Source organism: Pygocentrus nattereri, chromosome 12, assembly GCF_015220715.1.
Source record: "Pygocentrus nattereri isolate fPygNat1 chromosome 12, fPygNat1.pri, whole genome shotgun sequence".
NCBI classification, from domain to species: domain Eukaryota; kingdom Metazoa; phylum Chordata; class Actinopteri; order Characiformes; family Serrasalmidae; genus Pygocentrus; species Pygocentrus nattereri.
Window position 1 is genome coordinate 35867631 of NC_051222.1, and position 22601 is coordinate 35890231.

General features: G+C 44.1%; 1 long non-coding RNA gene across 1 annotated transcript; it reads left to right on the top strand.

Moving 5' to 3' along the window:
* The first annotated feature begins 2814 nt into the window (after nucleotides 1-2814).
* LOC119264752 lies at nucleotides 2815-20871 on the top strand. The gene is made up of 3 exons (XR_005131191.1): nucleotides 2815-2855; nucleotides 19830-19892; nucleotides 20078-20871. It is a non-coding gene; the product is annotated as an uncharacterized LOC119264752 (long non-coding RNA).
* Nucleotides 20872-22601: the final 1730 nt, after the last annotated feature.

The following is a 22601-nucleotide window of genomic DNA, read 5'->3' on the forward strand; positions in this document are numbered from 1 at the left end:
ATTTTGTTTATACATTTGATATTTTAATGAAATGTGTTAACATCATGCCAGACTTGACAGGCCAGGGGAATCTGTAAAGAAGGGAGAGGAGAGATAAAGTGGGGGGGGGGGGGGGGGGGGGGGGGTAAAAAAGGGAAATAACAAAGGGGCAGAAAGAACACAGCATAAATCCCACGGCGATGGTTCACCAACAGCTGCTCCTGAGAAAAGAGAAGAAAGTGTTCCTGAGACGTACAGCACTTGGAAAGACTGCACAAAGGACTGTGATGTATGTGTATGTGGGTGTGGGTGTGTGTGTGTGTGTGTGTGTGTATGTGGGGGTGTGTGTGTGTGTGTGTGTGTATGTGTGTGTGTGTGTGTGTGTGTGTGTGTATGTGGGGGTGTGTGTGTGTGTGTGTGTGTGTGTGTATGTGGGTGTGTGTGTGTGTGTGTGTGTGTGTGTGTGTTTGTGAGTGCAGTACAGTATAAAGGGCAGAAAGCTGCGACAACATCCCCCCAGAGGCCAGAGGGAGGCAGAGAATGACCAGGGAATCCCGCCCGCCGCGCCCCCCCCCAGGAGCAGTGGGGACCCTGGGCCGCATCTCCCAGTGACCCCTGCATGCCCACCTCAGCGGAAGGGAGAGGGGGACTCCGGACAGCACCCCCCCCAGCCACAGAGCGCAGGTCCAGGGGAACCAGAGGAACCAGAGCCGCCCCCAGGATGCCCCCCCTTATCACGAGCCAGCAGCAAAGACCCAGCACCTCATACGCCCGAGAGCCACCCAACACCCAGCAGGGCCCCATCCCCGCCGAGGGGCCCTGAGCCGCCCCGGAGCCCAACCACCCAGGGGAGCGGGCCAACCGCCACGCCGGAGCACCAGGCCAGGCCCTGAAGCCCCAAGGCGCCCCCCATCCGGGGGGGAAGTAGCAACCACAGGGGAGCAGCCGGGAGAGGACCGGGGACAACAATCCCCCGACCCAGAACCAGCTGTCCTCACATACACTCAACCTCATATATTCATCCACCCCTATATATACACCTACATACCTTCACCCCCATATATTCATCCACCCCTATATATACACCTACATACCTTCACTCCCATATATTCATCCACCCCTATATATACACCCACATACCTTCACCCCCATATATTCATCCACCCCTATATATACACCCACATACCTTCACTCCCATATATTCATCCACCCCTATATATACACCCACATACCTTCACTCCCATATATTCATCCACCCCTATATATACACCCACATACCTTCACTCCCATATATTCATCCACCCCTATATATACACCTACATACCTTCACCCCCATATATTCATCCACCCCTATATATACACCCACATACCTTCACCCCCATATATTCATCCACCCCTATATATACACCTACATACCTTCACCCCCATATATTCATCCACCCCTATATATACACCTACATACCTTCACTCCCATATATTCATCCACCCCTATATATACACCCACATACCTTCACTCCCATATATTCATCCACCCCTATATATACACTTACATACATTCACCCCCATATATTCATCCACCCCTATATATACACCTACATACCTTCACTCCCATATATTCATCCACCCCTATATATACACCCACATACCTTCACTCCCATATATTCATCCACCCCTATATATACACTTACATACATTCACCCCCATATATTCATCCACCCCTATATATACACCTACATACCTTCACTCCCATATATTCATCCACCCCTATATATACACCTACATACCTTCACTCCCATATATTCATCCACCCCTATATATACACCTACATACCTTCACTCCCATATATTCATCCACCCCTATATATACACCTACATACCTTCACTCCCATATATTCATCCACCCCTATATATACACCTACATACCTTCACTCCCATATATTCATCCACCCCTTTATATACACCTACATACCTTCACTCCCATATATTCATCCACCCCTATATATACACCTACATACCTTCACTCCCATATATTCATCCACCCCTATATATATACCTACATACCTTCACCCCCATATATTCATCCACCCCTATATATACACCTACGCACACATACCCCCACACCTATACACACTCCTACATACATACATACACACACATATATACATACACATATCAGCCCAATACGTACACACACACACCCATATATACACCCCCCACCCCCCTAGATGTACACGGTCACCCGCCCATACAGAAAGAGATAAGGACATAGACACACAATCATCCACATCCATACACACTCTGAGGTGGGGGCGAATGGAAAGCCCACCCAGGACCAGCTTGTATATGGATGCATACAAGAGAGTGCACATTCATATGTGGTTGTAACCACGTTTGTGTGTAGATGATGTCACATTCTCTGAAAGTATGAGATGAACTCCAGCAGCAGTAGCTCATATTCTCTGCGTTCTACTTTTAGAACTGAGGTCATTATAATTAGAGTCTCATAACTTTGCCTATAGTTACTTATTTACAAAGGGGACATAGTACATATAATGACATGCTATGCTGGGCATAATTTAAGCTGTTAATTAGGAGTCCAACCTGGTTCCTTGACAGTATTAAGGATAGGAAAAGTACAAACGTGTGCAAAAGTCAAGTTTTACTAGTATATAAGTTTGTTGGTGTTTTAAGTGAAGCTGCAGTTAAGAAGGTCATGTGTCTCCTGTAGGAGGAAGTGGCATATTAATGGGGTGGGGTATTTTTATTGAGCATGAGAACTTTTAAGTGGTGACCACATGTAGATTAAAATACGTCCGTGCTGCCTGTGTTCTCACCATTTGTCATGAAGACGCTGATGATGAGCCTCATTAAAGGACGGTAAGATCATTTCTTCATGTTAAAGTGTTCATTCTCTATTATAATCATATAAATAGCTTTAGAATTGTTAGAAATATGTATTCAGAACCTGGCGGCATGGTGGTGCGGTGGGTAGCGCTGTCTCCTCACAGCAAGAAGGGCCTGGGATCAATTCCCTGGCCTGGTGACCAGGGTCCTTTGTGTGGAGTTGCATGTTCTCCCCGTGTCTGCATGGGTTTCTTCCGGGTTCTCCGGTTTCCTCCCATAGTCTAAAGACATGCAGTCAGGCCAATTGGACGTGCTAAGTTGCCCCTACGTGTGAATGTTATCTGTCTGTCTGCCCTGCGATGGACTGGCCACCTGTCCAGGCTGTATCCTGCCTTCCACCCAGTGACCACTGGGATAGGCTCCAGCACCCCCAAAAGAGATCTACTACTCAGTGACACCTTCCAGGTTTGTCCAGGGCTACTGGCTTTAGAGGGAGTCCAGAATAAATGGGTTCCATTCGTGCAAAATCTTTGTTTTGAGTGGTCAAACATTCGTATACAGAAAAATGTACATTTTTAAACTTCATATAACATTTCAGTTCAACACTTTCACATTTACATGCTTCTCAACTGTTACAGGACTTTCTAAAAGAGTCTTGATCTGATCAGCTGATCAGCTTGGCAATCATTTGGCGCTCAGTAGGAGTAACGCTAACCAATTAGCACTCAGCAGCAGTAACACTAACCAATCAGCTCTCAGTAGCAGTAACGCTAACCAATCAGCCCTCAGTAGCAGTAACGCTAACCAATCAGCCCTCAGTAGCAGTAACGCTAACCAATCAGCTCTCAGTAGCAGTAATGCTAACCAATCAACTCTCAGTAGCAGTAACGCTAACCAATCAACTCTCAGTAGCAGTAACACTCGTGCAAAATCTTTGTTTTGAGTGGTCAAACATTCGTATACAGAAAAATGTACATTTTTAAACTTCATATAACATTTCAGTTCAACAGTTACACATTTAGATGCTTCTCAACTGTTACAGGACTTTCTAAAAGAGTCTTGTGTGTGTTCTTGATCTGATCAGCTGATCAGCTTGGCAATCATTTGGCGCTCAGTAGGAGTAATGCCAACTACACAGCACTCAGCAGCAGTAACGCCAAAAAACAGGCACTCAGTAGCAGTAATACCAACCAATTAGCACTCAGTAGGAGTAACGCTAACCAATCATCTCTCAGTAGCAGTAATGCTAACCAATCAGCTCTCAGTAGCAGTAATGCTAACCAATCAGCTCTCAGTAGCAGTAATGCTAACCAATCAGCTCTCAGTAGCAGTAACGCTAACCAATCAGCCCTCAGTAGCAGTAACGCTAACCAATCAGCTCTCAGTAGCAGTAATGCTAACCAATCAGATCTCAGTAGCAATAACGCTAACCAATCAGCTCTCAGTAGCAGTAACGCTAACCAATCAGATCTCAGTAGCAGTAACGCTAACCAATCAGCTCAGAGTAGCAGTGACGCTAACCAATCAGCTCTCAGTAGCAGTAACGCTAACCAATCAGCTCTCAGTAGCAGTAATGCTAACCAATCAGCTCTCAGTAGCAGTAACGCTAACCAATCAGCTCGCAGTAGCAGTAACACTAACCAATCAGCTCTCAGTAGCAGTAACGCTAACCAATAAGCCCTCAGTAGCAGTAACGCTAACCAATCAGCCCTCAGTAGCAGTAACGCTAACCAATCAGCTCTCAGTAGCAGTAACGCTAACCAATCAGATCTCAGTAGCAGTAACGCTAACCAATCAGATCTCAGTAGCAGTAACGCTAACCAATCAGCTCTCATTAGCAGTAACGCTAACCAATCAGCTCTCATTAGCAGTAACGCTAACCAATCAGCTCTCTTTAGCAGTGACGCTAACCAATCAGCTCTCAGTAGCAGAAACTCTGACCAATCAGCTCTCAGTAGCAGTAACACTGACCAATCAGCTCTCAGTAGCAGTGACGCTAACCAATCAGCTGTCAGTAGCAGTATCACTAACCAATCAGCCCTCAGTAGCAGTAACGGTAACCAATCACCTCTAAATAGCAGTAATGCTACCCAATCAGCTCTCAGTAGCAGTAATGCTAACCAATCAGCTCTCAGTAGCATAATGCTAACCAATCAGCTCTCAGTAGCAGTAACGCTAACCAATCAGCCCTCAGTAGGAGTAACGCTAACCAATCAGCTCTCAGTAGCATAATGCTAACCCATCAGCTCTCAATAGCAGTTATGATAACCAATCAGCTCTCAGTAGCAGTGATGCTAACCAATCAGCTCTCAGTAGCAGTAATGGTAACCAATCAGCTCTCAGTAGCAGTAACTCTGACCAATCAGCGCTCAGTAGCAGTAACTCTGACCAATCAGCGCTCAGTAGCAGTAACTCTGACCAATCAGCTCTCAGTAGCAGTAACACTGACCAATCAGCTCTCAGTAGCAGTGACGCTAACCAATCAGCTCTCAGTAGCAGTAATGGTAACCAATCAGCTCTCAGTAGCAGTAACGGTAACCAATCAGCTCTCAGTAGCAGTAATGCTACCCAATCAGCTCTCAGTAGCAGTAATGCTAACCAATCAGCTCTCAGTAGCATAATGCTAACCATTCAGCTCTCAGTAGCAGTAATGCTAACCAATCAGCTCTCAATAGCAGTTATGATAAGCAATCAGCTCTCAGTAGCAGTAACACTGACCAATCAGCTCTCAGTAGCAGTGACGCTAACCAATCAGCTGTCAGTAGCAGTATCACTAACCAATAAGCCCTCAGTAGCAGTAACGGTAACCAATCACCTCTAAATAGCAGTAATGCTACCCAATCAGCTCTCAGTAGCAGTAATGCTAACCAATCAGCTCTCAGTAGCATAATGCTAACCAATCAGCTCTCAGTAGCAGTAACGCTAACCAATCAGCCCTCAGTAGGAGTAACGCTAACCAATCAGCTCTCAGTAGCATAATGCTAACCCATCAGCTCTCAATAGCAGTTATGATAACCAATCAGCTCTCAGTAGCAGTGATGCTAACCAATCAGCTCTCAGTAGCAGTAATGGTAACCAATCAGCTCTCAGTAGCAGTAACTCTGACCAATCAGCGCTCAGTAGCAGTAACTCTGACCAATCAGCGCTCAGTAGCAGTAACTCTGACCAATCAGCTCTCAGTAGCAGTAACACTGACCAATCAGCTCTCAGTAGCAGTGACGCTAACCAATCAGCTCTCAGTAGCAGTAATGGTAACCAATCAGCTCTCAGTAGCAGTAACGGTAACCAATCAGCTCTCAGTAGCAGTAATGCTACCCAATCAGCTCTCAGTAGCAGTAATGCTAACCAATCAGCTCTCAGTAGCATAATGCTAACCATTCAGCTCTCAGTAGCAGTAATGCTAACCAATCAGCTCTCAATAGCAGTTATGATAAGCAATCAGCTCTCAGTAGCAGTGATGCTAACCAATCAGCTCTCAGTAGCAGTAATGCTAACCAATCAGCTCTCAGTAGCAGTAATGCTAACCAATCAGTTCTCAGTAGCAGTAATGCTAACCAATCAGCTATCAGTAGGAGCAATGCTAACCAATCAGCTCTCATTAGCAGCAACGCTAACCAATCAGCTCTCAGTAGCAGTAACGCTAACCAATCAGCTCTCAGTAGCAGTAATGCTAACCAATCAGCTCTCAGTAGCAGTAATGCTAACCAATCAGTTCTCAGTAGCAGTAATGCTAACCAATCAGCTATCAGTAGGAGCAATGCTAACCAATCAGCTCTCATTAGCAGCAATGCTAACCAATCAGCTCTCAGTAGCAGTAACGCTAACCAATCAGCTCTCATTAGCAGTAACGCTAACCAATCAGCTCTCATTAGCAGTAACGCTAACCAATCAGCTCTCATTAGCAGTAACGCTAACCAATCAGCTCTCAGTAGCAGTAATGGTAACCAATCAGCTCTCAGTAGCAGTAACGCTAACCAATCAGCTCTCAGTAGCAGTAACGCTAACCAATCAGCTCTCAGTAGCAGTAACGGTAACCAATAAGCTCTCAGTAGCAGTAACTCTAACCAATCAGCTCTCAGTAGCAGTAACACTAACCAATCAGCTCTCAGTAGCAGTAATGGTAACCAATCAGCTCTCAGTAGCAGTAACGCTAACCAATCAGCTCTCAGTAGCAGTAACGCTAACCAATCAGCTCTCATTAGCAGTAACGCTAACCAATCAGCTCTCATTAGCAGTAACGCTAACCAATCAGCTCTCAGTAGCAGTAACGCTATCCAATCTGCTCTCAATAGCAGTAACGCTAACCAATCAGCTCTCATTAGCAGTAACGCTTACCAATCAGCTCTCAGTAGAAGTAACAGTAACCAATCAGCTCTCAGTAGCAGTAACGGTAACCAATCAGCTCTCAGTAGCAGTAACGGTAACCAATAAGCTCTCAGTAGCAGTAACTCTAACCAATCAGCTCTCAGTAGCAGTAACACTAACCAATCAGCTCTCAGTAGCAGTAATGGTAACCAATCAGCTCTCAGTAGCAGTAACGCTAACCAATCAGTTCTCAGTAGCAGTAATGCTAACCAATCAGCTCTCAGTAGCAGTAACGCTAACCAATCAGCTCTCAGTAGCAGTAATGCTAACCAATCAGCTATCAGTAAGAGCAATGCTAACCAATCAGCTCTCATTAGCAGCAACGCTAACCTATCAGCTCACAGTAGCAGTAACGCTAACCAATCAGCTCTCAGTAGCAGTAACGCTAACCAATCAGCTCTCATTAGCAGTAACGCTAACCAATCAGCTCTCAGTAGGAGTAACTCTAACCAATCAGCGCTCAGTAGCAGTAACTCTGACCAATCAGCTCTCAGTAGCAGTAACACTGACCAATCAGCTCTCAGTAGCAGTGACGCTAACCAATCAGCTCTCAGTAGCAGTAATCCCAACCAATCAGCTCTCAGTAGCAGTAACGGTAACCAATCATCTCTCAGTAGCAGTAATGCTACCCAATCAGCTCTCAGTAGCAGTAATGCTAACCAATCAGCTCTCAGTAGCATAATGCTAACCAATCAGCTCTCAGTAGCAGTAATGCTAACCAATCAGCTCTCAATAGCAGTTACGATAACCAATCAGCTCTCAGTAGCAGTGATGCTAACCAATCAGCTCTCAGTAGCAGTAATGCTAACCAATCAGCTCTCAGTAGCAGTAATGCTAACCAATCAGTTCTCAGTAGCAGTAATGCTAACCAATCAGCTATCAGTAAGAGCAATGCTAACCAATCAGCTATCAGTAGGAGCAATGCTAACCAATCAGCTCTCATTAGCAGTAACGCTAAACAATCAGCTCTCATTAGCAGTAACGCTAACCAATCAGCTCTCATTAGCAGTAACGCTAACCAATCAGCTCTCATTAGCAGTAACGCTAACCAATCAGCTCTCAGTAGCAGTAACGCTATCCAATCTGCTCTCAGTAGCAGTAACGCTAACCAATCTGCTCTCATTAGCAGTAACGCTAACCAATCAGCTCTCAGTAGCAGTAACAGTAACCAATCAGCTCTCAGTAGCAGTAACGGTAACCAATCAGCTCTCAGTAGCAGTAACGGTAACCAATCAGCTCTCAGTAGCAGTAACGGTAACCAATCAGCTCTCAGTAGCAGTAACGCTAACCAATCAGCTCTCAGTAGCAGTAACGCTAACCAATCAGCTCTCAGTAGCAGTAATGCTAACCAATCAGCCCTCAGTAGCAGTGATGGTAACCAATCAGCTCTAAGTAGCAGTAACGCTAACCAATCAGCTCTCAGTAGCAGTAATGCTAACCAATCAGCTATCAGTAAGAGCAATGCTAACCAATCAGCTCTCATTAGCAGCAATGCTAACCAATCAGCTCTCAGTAGCAGTAACGCTAACCAATCAGCTCTCAGTAGCAGTAACGCTAACCAATCAGCTCTCATTAGCAGTAACGCTAACCAATCAGCTCTCAGTAGCATAATGCTAACCATTCAGCTCTCAGTAGCAGTAATGCTAACCAATCAGCTCTCAATAGCAGTTATGATAAGCAATCAGCTCTCAGTAGCAGTAACACTGACCAATCAGCTCTCAGTAGCAGTGACGCTAACCAATCAGCTGTCAGTAGCAGTATCACTAACCAATAAGCCCTCAGTAGCAGTAACGGTAACCAATCACCTCTAAATAGCAGTAATGCTACCCAATCAGCTCTCAGTAGCAGTAATGCTAACCAATCAGCTCTCAGTAGCATAATGCTAACCAATCAGCTCTCAGTAGCAGTAACGCTAACCAATCAGCCCTCAGTAGGAGTAACGCTAACCAATCAGCTCTCAGTAGCATAATGCTAACCCATCAGCTCTCAATAGCAGTTATGATAACCAATCAGCTCTCAGTAGCAGTGATGCTAACCAATCAGCTCTCAGTAGCAGTAATGGTAACCAATCAGCTCTCAGTAGCAGTAACTCTGACCAATCAGCGCTCAGTAGCAGTAACTCTGACCAATCAGCGCTCAGTAGCAGTAACTCTGACCAATCAGCTCTCAGTAGCAGTAACACTGACCAATCAGCTCTCAGTAGCAGTGACGCTAACCAATCAGCTCTCAGTAGCAGTAATGGTAACCAATCAGCTCTCAGTAGCAGTAACGGTAACCAATCAGCTCTCAGTAGCAGTAATGCTACCCAATCAGCTCTCAGTAGCAGTAATGCTAACCAATCAGCTCTCAGTAGCATAATGCTAACCATTCAGCTCTCAGTAGCAGTAATGCTAACCAATCAGCTCTCAATAGCAGTTATGATAAGCAATCAGCTCTCAGTAGCAGTGATGCTAACCAATCAGCTCTCAGTAGCAGTAATGCTAACCAATCAGCTCTCAGTAGCAGTAATGCTAACCAATCAGTTCTCAGTAGCAGTAATGCTAACCAATCAGCTATCAGTAGGAGCAATGCTAACCAATCAGCTCTCATTAGCAGCAACGCTAACCAATCAGCTCTCAGTAGCAGTAACGCTAACCAATCAGCTCTCAGTAGCAGTAATGCTAACCAATCAGCTCTCAGTAGCAGTAATGCTAACCAATCAGTTCTCAGTAGCAGTAATGCTAACCAATCAGCTATCAGTAGGAGCAATGCTAACCAATCAGCTCTCATTAGCAGCAATGCTAACCAATCAGCTCTCAGTAGCAGTAACGCTAACCAATCAGCTCTCATTAGCAGTAACGCTAACCAATCAGCTCTCATTAGCAGTAACGCTAACCAATCAGCTCTCATTAGCAGTAACGCTAACCAATCAGCTCTCAGTAGCAGTAATGGTAACCAATCAGCTCTCAGTAGCAGTAACGCTAACCAATCAGCTCTCAGTAGCAGTAACGCTAACCAATCAGCTCTCAGTAGCAGTAACGGTAACCAATAAGCTCTCAGTAGCAGTAACTCTAACCAATCAGCTCTCAGTAGCAGTAACACTAACCAATCAGCTCTCAGTAGCAGTAATGGTAACCAATCAGCTCTCAGTAGCAGTAACGCTAACCAATCAGCTCTCAGTAGCAGTAACGCTAACCAATCAGCTCTCATTAGCAGTAACGCTAACCAATCAGCTCTCATTAGCAGTAACGCTAACCAATCAGCTCTCAGTAGCAGTAACGCTATCCAATCTGCTCTCAATAGCAGTAACGCTAACCAATCAGCTCTCATTAGCAGTAACGCTTACCAATCAGCTCTCAGTAGAAGTAACAGTAACCAATCAGCTCTCAGTAGCAGTAACGGTAACCAATCAGCTCTCAGTAGCAGTAACGGTAACCAATAAGCTCTCAGTAGCAGTAACTCTAACCAATCAGCTCTCAGTAGCAGTAACACTAACCAATCAGCTCTCAGTAGCAGTAATGGTAACCAATCAGCTCTCAGTAGCAGTAACGCTAACCAATCAGCTCTCAGTAGCAGTAATGCTAACCAATCAGCTCTCAGTAGCAGTAACGCTAACCAATCAGCTCTCAGTAGCAGTAATGCTAACCAATCAGCTATCAGTAAGAGCAATGCTAACCAATCAGCTCTCATTAGCAGCAACGCTAACCTATCAGCTCACAGTAGCAGTAACGCTAACCAATCAGCTCTCAGTAGCAGTAACGCTAACCAATCAGCTCTCATTAGCAGTAACGCTAACCAATCAGCTCTCAGTAGGAGTAACTCTAACCAATCAGCGCTCAGTAGCAGTAACTCTGACCAATCAGCTCTCAGTAGCAGTAACACTGACCAATCAGCTCTCAGTAGCAGTGACGCTAACCAATCAGCTCTCAGTAGCAGTAATCCCAACCAATCAGCTCTCAGTAGCAGTAACGGTAACCAATCATCTCTCAGTAGCAGTAATGCTACCCAATCAGCTCTCAGTAGCAGTAATGCTAACCAATCAGCTCTCAGTAGCATAATGCTAACCAATCAGCTCTCAGTAGCAGTAATGCTAACCAATCAGCTCTCAATAGCAGTTACGATAACCAATCAGCTCTCAGTAGCAGTGATGCTAACCAATCAGCTCTCAGTAGCAGTAATGCTAACCAATCAGCTCTCAGTAGCAGTAATGCTAACCAATCAGTTCTCAGTAGCAGTAATGCTAACCAATCAGCTATCAGTAAGAGCAATGCTAACCAATCAGCTATCAGTAGGAGCAATGCTAACCAATCAGCTCTCATTAGCAGTAACGCTAAACAATCAGCTCTCATTAGCAGTAACGCTAACCAATCAGCTCTCATTAGCAGTAACGCTAACCAATCAGCTCTCATTAGCAGTAACGCTAACCAATCAGCTCTCAGTAGCAGTAACGCTAACCAATCTGCTCTCAGTAGCAGTAACGCTAACCAATCTGCTCTCATTAGCAGTAACGCTAACCAATCAGCTCTCAGTAGCAGTAACAGTAACCAATCAGCTCTCAGTAGCAGTAACGGTAACCAATCAGCTCTCAGTAGCAGTAACGGTAACCAATCAGCTCTCAGTAGCAGTAACGGTAACCAATCAGCTCTCAGTAGCAGTAACGCTAACCAATCAGCTCTCAGTAGCAGTAACGCTAACCAATCAGCTCTCAGTAGCAGTAATGCTAACCAATCAGCCCTCAGTAGCAGTGATGGTAACCAATCAGCTCTAAGTAGCAGTAACGCTAACCAATCAGCTCTCAGTAGCAGTAATGCTAACCAATCAGCTATCAGTAAGAGCAATGCTAACCAATCAGCTCTCATTAGCAGCAATGCTAACCAATCAGCTCTCAGTAGCAGTAACGCTAACCAATCAGCTCTCAGTAGCAGTAACGCTAACCAATCAGCTCTCATTAGCAGTAACGCTAACCAATCAGCTCTCAGTAGCAGTAACGCTAACCAATCAGCTCTCAGTAGCAGTAACGCTAACCAGTCAGCTCTCAGTAGCAGTAACGCTAACCAATCAGCTCTCAGTAGCAGTAACGCTAACCAATCAGCTCTCAGTAGCAGTAACGCTAACCAATCAGCTCTCAGTAGCAGTAACGCTAACCAATCAGCTCTCAGTAGCAGTAACGCTAACCAATCAGCTCTCAGTAGCAGTAATGCTAACCAATCAGCTCTCAGTAGCAGTAACGCTAACCAATCAGCTCTCAGTAGCAGTAACGGTAACCAATCAGCTCTCAATTGCAGTAACGCTAACCAATCAGCTCTCAGTAGCAGTAACACTAACCAATCAGCTCTCAGTAGCAGTAACACTAACCAATCAGCTCTCAGTAGCAGTAACGCTAACCAATCAGCTCTCAGTAGCAGTAACGCTAACCAGTCAGCTCTCAGTAGCAGTAACGCTAACCAATCAGCTCTCAGTAGCAGTAACGCTAACCAATCAGCTCTCAGTAGCAGTAACGCTAACCAATCAGCTCTCAGTAGCAGTAACGCTAACCAATCAGCTCTCAGTAGCAGTAACGCTAACCAATCAGCTCTCAGTAGCAGTAACGCTAACCAATCAGCCCTCAGTAGCAGTAACGCTAACCAATCAGCTCTCAGTAGCAGTAACGCTAACCAATCAGCTCTCAGTAGCAATAACGCTAACCAATCAGCTCTCAGTAGCAGTAACGCTAACCAATCAGCTCTCAGTAGCAGTAACGCTAACCAATCAGCTCTCAGTAGCAGTAACGCTAACCAATCAGCTCTTAGTAGCAGTAACGCTAACCAATCAGGTCTCAGTAGCAGTAACTCTAACCAATCAGGTCTCAGTAGCAGTAACGCTAACCAATCAGCTCTCAGTAGCAGTAACGCTAACCAATCAGCTCTCAGTAGCAGTAACACTAACCAATCAGGTCTCAGTAGCAGTAACGCTAACCAATCAGCTCTCAGTAGCAGTAATGCTAACCAATCAGCTAGCAGTAAGAGCAATGCTAACCAATCAGCTCTCATTAGCAGCAACGCTAACCTATCAGCTCTCAGTAGCAGTAACGCTAACCAATCAGCTCTCAGTAGCAGTAACGCTAACCAATCAGCTCTCATTAACAGTAACGCTAACCAATCAGCTCTCAGTAGCAGTAACTCTAACCAATCAGCGCTCAGTAGCAGTAACTCTGACCAATCAGCTCTCAGTAGCAGTAACACTGACCAATCAGCTCTCAGTAGCAGTGACGCTAACCAATCAGCTCTCAGTAGCAGTAATCCCAACCAATCAGCTCTCAGTAGCAGTAACGGTAACCAATCATCTCTCAGTAGCAGTAATGCTACCCAATCAGCTCTCAGTAGCAGTAATGCTAACCAATCAGCTCTCAGTAGCATAATGCTAACCAATCAGCTCTCAGTAGCAGTAATGCTAACCAATCAGCTCTCAATAGCAGTTACGATAACCAATCAGCTATCAGTAGCAGTGATGCTAACCAATCAGCTCTCAGTAGCAGTAATGCTAACCAATCAGCTCTCAGTAGCAGTAATGCTAACCAATCAGTTCTCAGTAGCAGTAATGCTAACCAATCAGCTATCAGTAGGAGCAATGCTAACCAATCAGCTATCAGTAGGAGCAATGCTAACCAATCAGCTCTCATTAGCAGTAACGCTAAACAATCAGCTCTCATTAGCAGTAACGCTAACCAATCAGCTCTCATTAGCAGTAACGCTAACCAATCAGCTCTCATTAGCAGTAATGCTAACCAATCAGCTCTCAGTAGCAGTAACGCTATCCAATCTGCTCTCAGTAGCAGTAACGCTAACCAATCTGCTCTCATTAGCAGTAACGCTAACCAATCAGCTCTCAGTAGCAGTAACAGTAACCAATCAGCTCTCAGTAGCAGTAACGGTAACCAATCAGCTCTCAGTAGCAGTAACGGTAACCAATCAGCTCTCAGTAGCAGTAACGCTAACCAATCAGCTCTCAGTAGCAGTAACGCTAACCAATCAGCTCTCAGTAGCAGTAACGCTAACCAATCAGCTCTCAGTAGCAGTAATGCTAACCAATCAGCCCTCAGTAGCAGTGATGGTAACCAATCAGCTCTAAGTAGCAGTAACGCTAACCAATCAGCTCTCAGTAGCAGTAACACTGACCAATCAGCTCTCAGTAGCAGTGACGCTAACCAATCAGCTGTCAGTAGCAGTATCACTAACCAATCAGCCCTCAGTAGCAGTAACGGTAACCAATCACCTCTAAGTAGCAGTAATGCTACCCAATCAGCTCTCAGTAGCAGTAATGCTAACCAATCAGCTCTCAGTAGCATAATGCTAACCAATCAGCTCTCAGTAGCAGTAACGCTAACCAATCAGCCCTCAGTAGGAGTAACGCTAACCAATCAGCTCTCAGTAGCATAATGCTAACCAATCAGCTCTCAGTAGCAGTAATGCTAACCCATCAGCTCTCAATAGCAGTTATGATAACCAATCAGCTCTCAGTAGCAGTGATGCTAACCAATCAGCTCTCAGTAGCAGTAATGGTAACCAATCAGCTCTCACTAGCAGTAACTCTGACCAATCAGCGCTCAGTAGCAGTAACTCTGACCAATCAGCGCTCAGTAGCAGTAACTCTGACCAATCAGCTCTCAGTAGCAGTAACACTGACCAATCAGCTCTCAGTAGCTGTAACGCTAACCAATCAGCTCTCAGTAGCAGTAACGCTAACCAATCAGCTCTCAGTAGCAGTAATGCTAACCAATCAGCTATCAGTAAGAGCAATGCTAACCAATCAGCTCTCATTAGCAGCAACGCTAACCTATCAGCTCACAGTAGCAGTAACGCTAACCAATCAGCTCTCAGTAGCAGTAACTCTAACCAATCAGCGCTCAGTAGCAGTAACTCTGACCAATCAGCTCTCAGTAGCAGTAACACTGACCAATCAGCTCTCAGTAGCAGTGACGCTAACCAATCAGCTCTCAGTAGCAGTAATCCCAACCAATCAGCTCTCAGTAGCAGTAACGGTAACCAATCATCTCTCAGTAGCAGTAATGCTACCCAATCAGCTCTCAGTAGCAGTAATGCTAACCAATCAGCTCTCAGTAGCATAATGCTAACCAATCAGCTCTCAGTAGCAGTAATGCTAACCAATCAGCTCTCAATAGCAGTTACGATAACCAATCAGCTCTCAGTAGCAGTGATGCTAACCAATCAGCTCTCAGTAGCAGTAATGCTAACCAATCAGCTCTCAGTAGCAGTAATGCTAACCAATCAGTTCTCAGTAGCAGTAATGCTAACCAATCAGCTATCAGTAGGAGCAATGCTAACCAATCAGCTATCAGTAGGAGCAATGCTAACCAATCAGCTCTCATTAGCAGTAACGCTAAACAATCAGCTCTCATTAGCAGTAACGCTAACCAATCAGCTCTCATTAGCAGTAACGCTAACCAATCAGCTCTCAGTAGCAGTGACGCTAACCAATCAGCTCTCAGTAGCAGTAATCCCAACCAATCAGCTCTCAGTAGCAGTAACGGTAACCAATCATCTCTCAGTAGCAGTAATGCTACCCAATCAGCTCTCAGTAGCAGCAACGCTAACCTATCAGCTCACAGTAGCAGTAACGCTAACCAATCAGCTCTCAGTAGCAGTAACGCTAACCAATCAGCTCTCATTAGCAGTAACTCTAACCAATCAGCTCTCAGTAGCAGTAACGCTACCCAATCAGCTCTCAGTAGCAGTAATGCTAACCAATCAGCTCTCAGTAGCATAATGCTAACCAATCAGCTCTCAGTAGCAGTAATGCTAACCAATCAGCTCTCAATAGCAGTTACGATAACCAATCAGCTCTCAGTAGCAGTGATGCTAACCAATCAGCTCTCAGTAGCAGTAATGCTAACCAATCAGCTCTCAGTAGCAGTAATGCTAACCAATCAGTTCTCAGTAGCAGTAATGCTAACCAATCAGCTATCAGTAGGAGCAATGCTAACCAATCAGCTATCAGTAGGAGCAATGCTAACCAATCAGCTCTCATTAGCAGTAACGCTAAACAATCAGCTCTCATTAGCAGTAACGCTAACCAATCAGCTCTCATTAGCAGTAACGCTAACCAATCATCTCTCAGTAGCAGTGACGCTAACCAATCAGCTCTCAGTAGCAGTAATCCCAACCAATCAGCTCTCAGTAGCAGTAACGGTAACCAATCATCTCTCAGTAGCAGTAATGCTACCCAATCAGCTCTCAGTAGCAGTAATGCTAACCAATCAGCTCTCAGTAGCATAATGCTAACCAATCAGCTCTCAGTAGCAGTAATGCTAACCAATCAGCTCTCAATAGCAGTTACGAAAACCAATCAGCTATCAGTAGCAGTGATGCTAACCAATCAGCTCTCAGTAGCAGTAATGCTAACCAATCAGCTCTCAGTAGCAGTAATGCTAACCAATCAGTTCTCAGTAGCAGTAATGCTAACCAATCAGCTATCAGTAGGAGCAATGCTAACCAATCAGCTATCAGTAGGAGCAATGCTAACCAATCAGCTCTTATTAGCAGTAACGCTAAACAATCAGCTCTCATTAGCAGTAACGCTAACCAATCAGCTCTCATTAGCAGTAACGCTAACCAATCAGCTCTCATTAGCAGTAACGCTAACCAATCAGCTCTCAGTAGCAGTAACGCTATCCAATCTGCTCTCAGTAGCAGTAACGCTAACCAATCAGCTCTCATTAGCAGTAACGCTAACCAATCAGCTCTCAGTAGCAGTAACGCTATCCAATCTGCTCTCAGTAGCAGTAACGCTAACCAATCTGCTCTCAGTAGCAGTAACGCTAACCAATCTGCTCTCATTAGCAGTAACGCTAACCAATCAGCTCTCAGTAGCAGTAACAGTAACCAATCAGCTCTCAGTAGCAGTAACGGTAACCAATCAGCTCTCAGTAGCAGTAACGGTAACCAATCAGCTCTCAGTAGCAGTAACGCTAACCAATCAGCTCTCAGTAGCAGTAACGCTAACCAATCAGCTCTCAGTAGCAGTAACGCTAACCAATCAGCTCTCAGTAGCAGTAATGCTAACCAATCAGCCCTCAGTAGCAGTGATGGTAACCAATCAGCTCTAAGTAGCAGTAACGCTAACCAATCAGCTCTCAGTAGCAGTAATGCTAACCAATCAGCTATCAGTAAGAGCAATGCTAACCAATCAGCTCTCATTAGCAGCAATGCTAACCAATCAGCTCTCAGTAGCAGTAACGCTAACCAATCAGCTCTCAGTAGCAGTAACGCTAACCAATCAGCTCTCAGTAGCAGTAACGCTAACCAATCAGCTCTCAGTAGCAGTAATGCTAACCAATCAGCCCTCAGTAGCAGTGATGGTAACCAATCAGCTCTAAGTAGCAGTAACGCTAACCAATCAGCTCTCAGTAGCAGTAATGCTAACCAATCAGCTATCAGTAAGAGCAATGCTAACCAATCAGCTCTCATTAGCAGCAATGCTAACCAATCAGCTCTCAGTAGCAGTAACGCTAACCAATCAGCTCTCAGTAGCAGTAACGGTAACCAATCAGCTCTCAGTAGCAGTAACGCTAACCAATCAGCTCTCAGTAGCAGTAACGCTAACCAATCAGCTCTCAGTAGCAGTAACGCTAACCAATCAGCTCTCAGTAGCAGTAATGCTAACCAATCAGCTCTCAGTAGCAGTAACGCTAACCAATCAGCTCTCAGTAGCAGTAACGGTAACCAATCAGCTCTCAATTGCAGTAACGCTAACCAATCAGCTCTCAGTAGCAGTAACACTAACCAATCAGCTCTCAGTAGCAGTAACACTAACCAATCAGCTCTCAGTAGCAGTAACGCTAACCAATCAGCTCTCAGTAGCAGTAACGCTAACCAGTCAGCTCTCAGTAGCAGTAACGCTAACCAATCAGCTCTCAGTAGCAGTAACGCTAACCAATCAGCTCTCAGTAGCAGTAACGCTAACCAATCAGCTCTCAGTAGCAGTAATGCTAACCAATCAGCTCTCAGTAGCAGTAACGCTAACCAATCAGCTCTCAGTAGCAGTAACGGTAACCAATCAGCTCTCAATAGCAGTAACGCTAACCAATCAGCTCTCAGTAGCAGTAACGCTAACCAATCAGCTCTCAGTAGCAGTAACGCTAACCAATCAGCCCTCAGTAGCAGTAACGCTAACCAATCAGCTCTCAGTAGCAGTAACGCTAACCAATCAGCTCTCAGTAGCAGTAACGCTAACCAATCAGCCCTCAGTAGCAGTAACGCTAACCAATCAGCCCTCAGTAGCAGTAACGCTAACCAATCAGCTCTCAGTAGCAGTAACGCTAACCAATCAACTCTCAGTAGCAGTAACGCTAACCAATCAGCTCTCAGTAGCAGTAACGCTAACCAATCAGCTCTCAGTAGCAGTAACTCTAACCAATCAGGTCTCAGTAGCAGTAACGCTAACCAATCAGCTCTCGGTAGCAGTAACACTAACCAATCAGCTCTCAGTAGCAGTAACTCTAACCAATCAGGTCTCAGTAACAGGATTAATTCTTCATTTTTAACTGAATCTCTCTAGTTACCCCATTTCAATGAGGACTTGCTCACTGGCTCCCTCTAGTGTGTCGTCACGATTTTGATATAATGAGCGTGATAGGAAGTGGCCAGGCTCTCCTGGCCCTGACTCTGATGATGTGCCAGTCTGTGTTGATAGATTTTGTTCCAGGATTGTTTGTTTTTTTAGTACATGTTAAATGATCAGTGCTGCTTCTGATGGCATGATATCACTTCTGTTTTCATTACTGAAGCAGGACTTTATCTCTGTCTAACGCTTTGATGGGAATAAACTTCATCCGTTACTTTATTTATTCACTCTGCTGTCTCTTCAAGCCTGAGCTCTCCGTCTCTTCGTCTTGAGCTCCCGTTTTAAGGAAGTGGGTGGGGCTGTACGCTGTTTGCGTGAGAAGCCGCTGTTTCAGTAAGAGAAATTTTAAATTCAGGCATATTGTCGGTGCATATAGCAGTAACATCCTGGTACTTTCCAGCGAGCTGTGCAGAGCATCAGCAAGTAATCCCGCTTGAAAAATGACCAAAATCCAGTTCTTTCCCTGCTGCATCATCTCTGCCTTTAGACGCTGTGTGTCTTAACATGGTCAGTGGCGTGTCTGGGGGATTTGTTGGGTTTCAGAGAGCAGGAAGAGGAAAGGGCTGTTTTTGCAGTCGTGGGTTTTTTCAGCATTAGAGTTCATTAGAATCGCTCCACAGCCTGTAGAACTCATTCAAATTCATGGACCTTAACTAGCTTCACCTGAGGATCTACGGATTATACGGTAAATAACGTGTTACTAGATTTATACCACTGAGTGTAACAGATGGATAAACTAAAAAAAGTAAACTTGTTACATTTTACAGAGCACATCAATTAATTAATTAATTAATTAAGGTACTGTTAATACTATTAATGTTGCAATTTCAGCTCAAAGTCACTGTCGCTGTTCTGAAGAGTTTTAGTTTGTTTTAATTAGACAGATTAAAGATTTTTTCCACTGGATAAATCGTGTTTTGAGTGCTTACAGATGTTGGTCAAAGCATTTCTAGCCTGATTATAATCCAGTACATGTTTGACAAATAAATACATGAAATATTTCAGCAACTGCCTGAAATTAAATTTGTACATTTCACATTGCAGGTAGTAATGTGACGTCATCACCCAGAACGGCTCCTCCTCTGGTCTTTCTGCTCATGACTGCTGGTGAGTCCGTGTTTGTTGTGGTTCGTGGTTTCTCTCAGAATCAGCTCAGTGCTGTAGAGTAGCTGCTGGAGTTGGAGAGGAGAGAAGTGAAGACTTCACTGCAGTGCTTAAGGTGGAACATCACTGTGATGTGAGCTGAATGATGATTTGTTTCTGAGCCGTTCTCTAATAATCTGTATCTGCAGAAAGCAGAGCCCCGCCTCCTGATGACCACTCGTCCAGCGCTGAAGACTATGAGAACATGATGGTGAGTCCCAAACATGAACGTCTTATTACACTGTAATAACACCACAGTCCATCTACAGTCTTAGAGAAAAGAGAAATAAGTGATGACGCAGATTTTAGTTCTTTAAGATGAAGTGGATGATTTATCTGCTCCCCGTTCTTCTACTGGTCACTGTTCAGGATTAAATCACTGATATTTCCAACACTAGTTCTGCATTAGTATAACTGGACAGTCCATCTCTGCGGTGACTCTGTTAAAGTGAGTGCTGTGCTGTGAGATGCTGGCACTGTTGTGCAGGAAGCTGGCGGAGTAGATCAGCACATCAGGGTCAATACTTCACTACATAGCCTGGCCTCACATGCACTGCTGTAATTATACCACACACTGTCCCAAATCTTTGATTTTTCATTGTTATTATTAGATTTTGAGATAAATTAGAAAGTTTATTTATCTTCTTAGAAATAAAGCAGCTCTGATCTAGACCTGCTGTCCATTAATAACACTGAATGAAGCATCACCTTGTGAACACCTGAAGATGACCACACTGGAAACACAAGTGTGGTCATGAAGAACAAACATAAATAAACTATAAACCTGACAGCTGGTGATTTGAGAGAACTCGCTCCACATTTTACAGGCGTGTAACTCAGTTTGAAGCTGTATCTGTAGTTCATGGTAGATTAAAATCATGGTGCCTCTAATGGAAACTTCTTACAGGCCAGCAATGCCGTTATAAACATTAGAGGAAGAGTCACACCGCTCACCGTTCTCCACCTCATGGACTAGAACAGAAACGGGGAGTCAGTGAAAATGTGTAGTAACTAGTGAAAGTGCTTCTATTTGCATTATACAAGGTTTTTCATTACAGATTACATTACAGTGTGGGGGGTAAATCTCTTAATTCTGGAGGAAATAAATATCTCTTTAAACCTGCAGCACAGCCAGAATCAGGACCTGAACCTGGATGATGGTAACCAACACTCCCAAACACAGTACCTCCCCAAACTGCTCTCACACAACCTGAACATCAACATCTCCTACTTGAAAAGGCCCCTGAAAACCTTTACTTAGTGTTTTAAGAACTAAATCCAGCCTGGTTAAGCAAGCGCAAAGCATCGTGGGCTCAGTTGAGAATTTTTAAATATGTGGTCCAGTTTGTTCACCTGGTGCTTTAATGGCTGTGAGAACTCGAGATGGTAAAGAACTCAGTTTGTCCAAAAGCTCCTGATGAGCAGATCAAATCCACCTAGACGTGGTCCAAACATGAGCTTTAATGAAGAGATGAGCCATAAAAACCCTCTAATTCTCTACGAAGGCCATGAAAAGGTCAGTGTCATAAATTTCGCTTAAATTTGAACAGAGACCTGAAAATAGAGCAGAATCTTCCACATTTTCTTCGCCCGTCTTCACTTTTCTTTATTTATTTATTTTCTTCAACATACTAAACTTTTCTGTTGTTAATTTCAGGCTTAAAATGAGAAAACATCCCGGATTTTCCATGCGGTCTCAGACGTTTGGACCCCAAAAGCTCAAGATTCTCTTCTTTTAAGATGTAATTTGCATCATATGCTTCACTCAGTAATATCACTCATTAAAATGCCATCAATCTGTATCGATTCTATTAAATCCTTCTACATATTTTATTCCTGTAGCCTGTAATTTTACTGTTGTTCAGTTTTATTCAGTTCCTCTTGTTTTGTTCCTGCACTGCATTTGCCCGTTTTGATGTTGTGTCTATTTCATCATTTTATCGTTGTAATTTGATCTTAGATCATGAATATATAAAAGTTATGCACATTAAATGTTTATTTTTTCTTATTGTTAATTTTATGATCATTTTTATGACTATATGTGAATGTATGTGTGGATTTGAACAATAAACATCCAGTTTCTCAGAGCAGAGAAACGGCGCCCTCCACCTGTCAATTCACAAACTGCAGACAAAGACACCAGTGATGACGTCAAACCTCACAGACTCTTAAAGGGGCGGTAAAGACATTCGCTCTTTGACGTTTTTTACTACCAACTTGCTGCAATTATTCTCTTATAATTTAGTAACAACCTGAAAATTAGCTTGTAGTTTTTTTGTTAAGTACATCCTGTTACCACGATATTACTATTATTACTCAATTATTACTGATGTGTAAAGTAAAATGCTACTTTTCTGCTTTGTGGTTTTCAGGATTGATAATATACTAAACTTTTTTAGCAGCTAATCAGACTTGATGGAAGCATTAATTCATTGATTGTCTGTGAAAACAAAGACATCATGGTTTGACAGGTAGGGGGAGCTCTAACACCCTCTAATCAACCTACAGAGCCTCATGTAGAGAGAAAGAGAGACACATCCTCACCTCACCTTCATCATTTACAAAACAAACGACAGCATCTCAGACAAAGCTGAGCATATGCAGTGAATAATACAGGGCATTTTATTTTAAACTGGGGTGAAAATGGATGAAAGCTGGAAGAAACCCATCCTT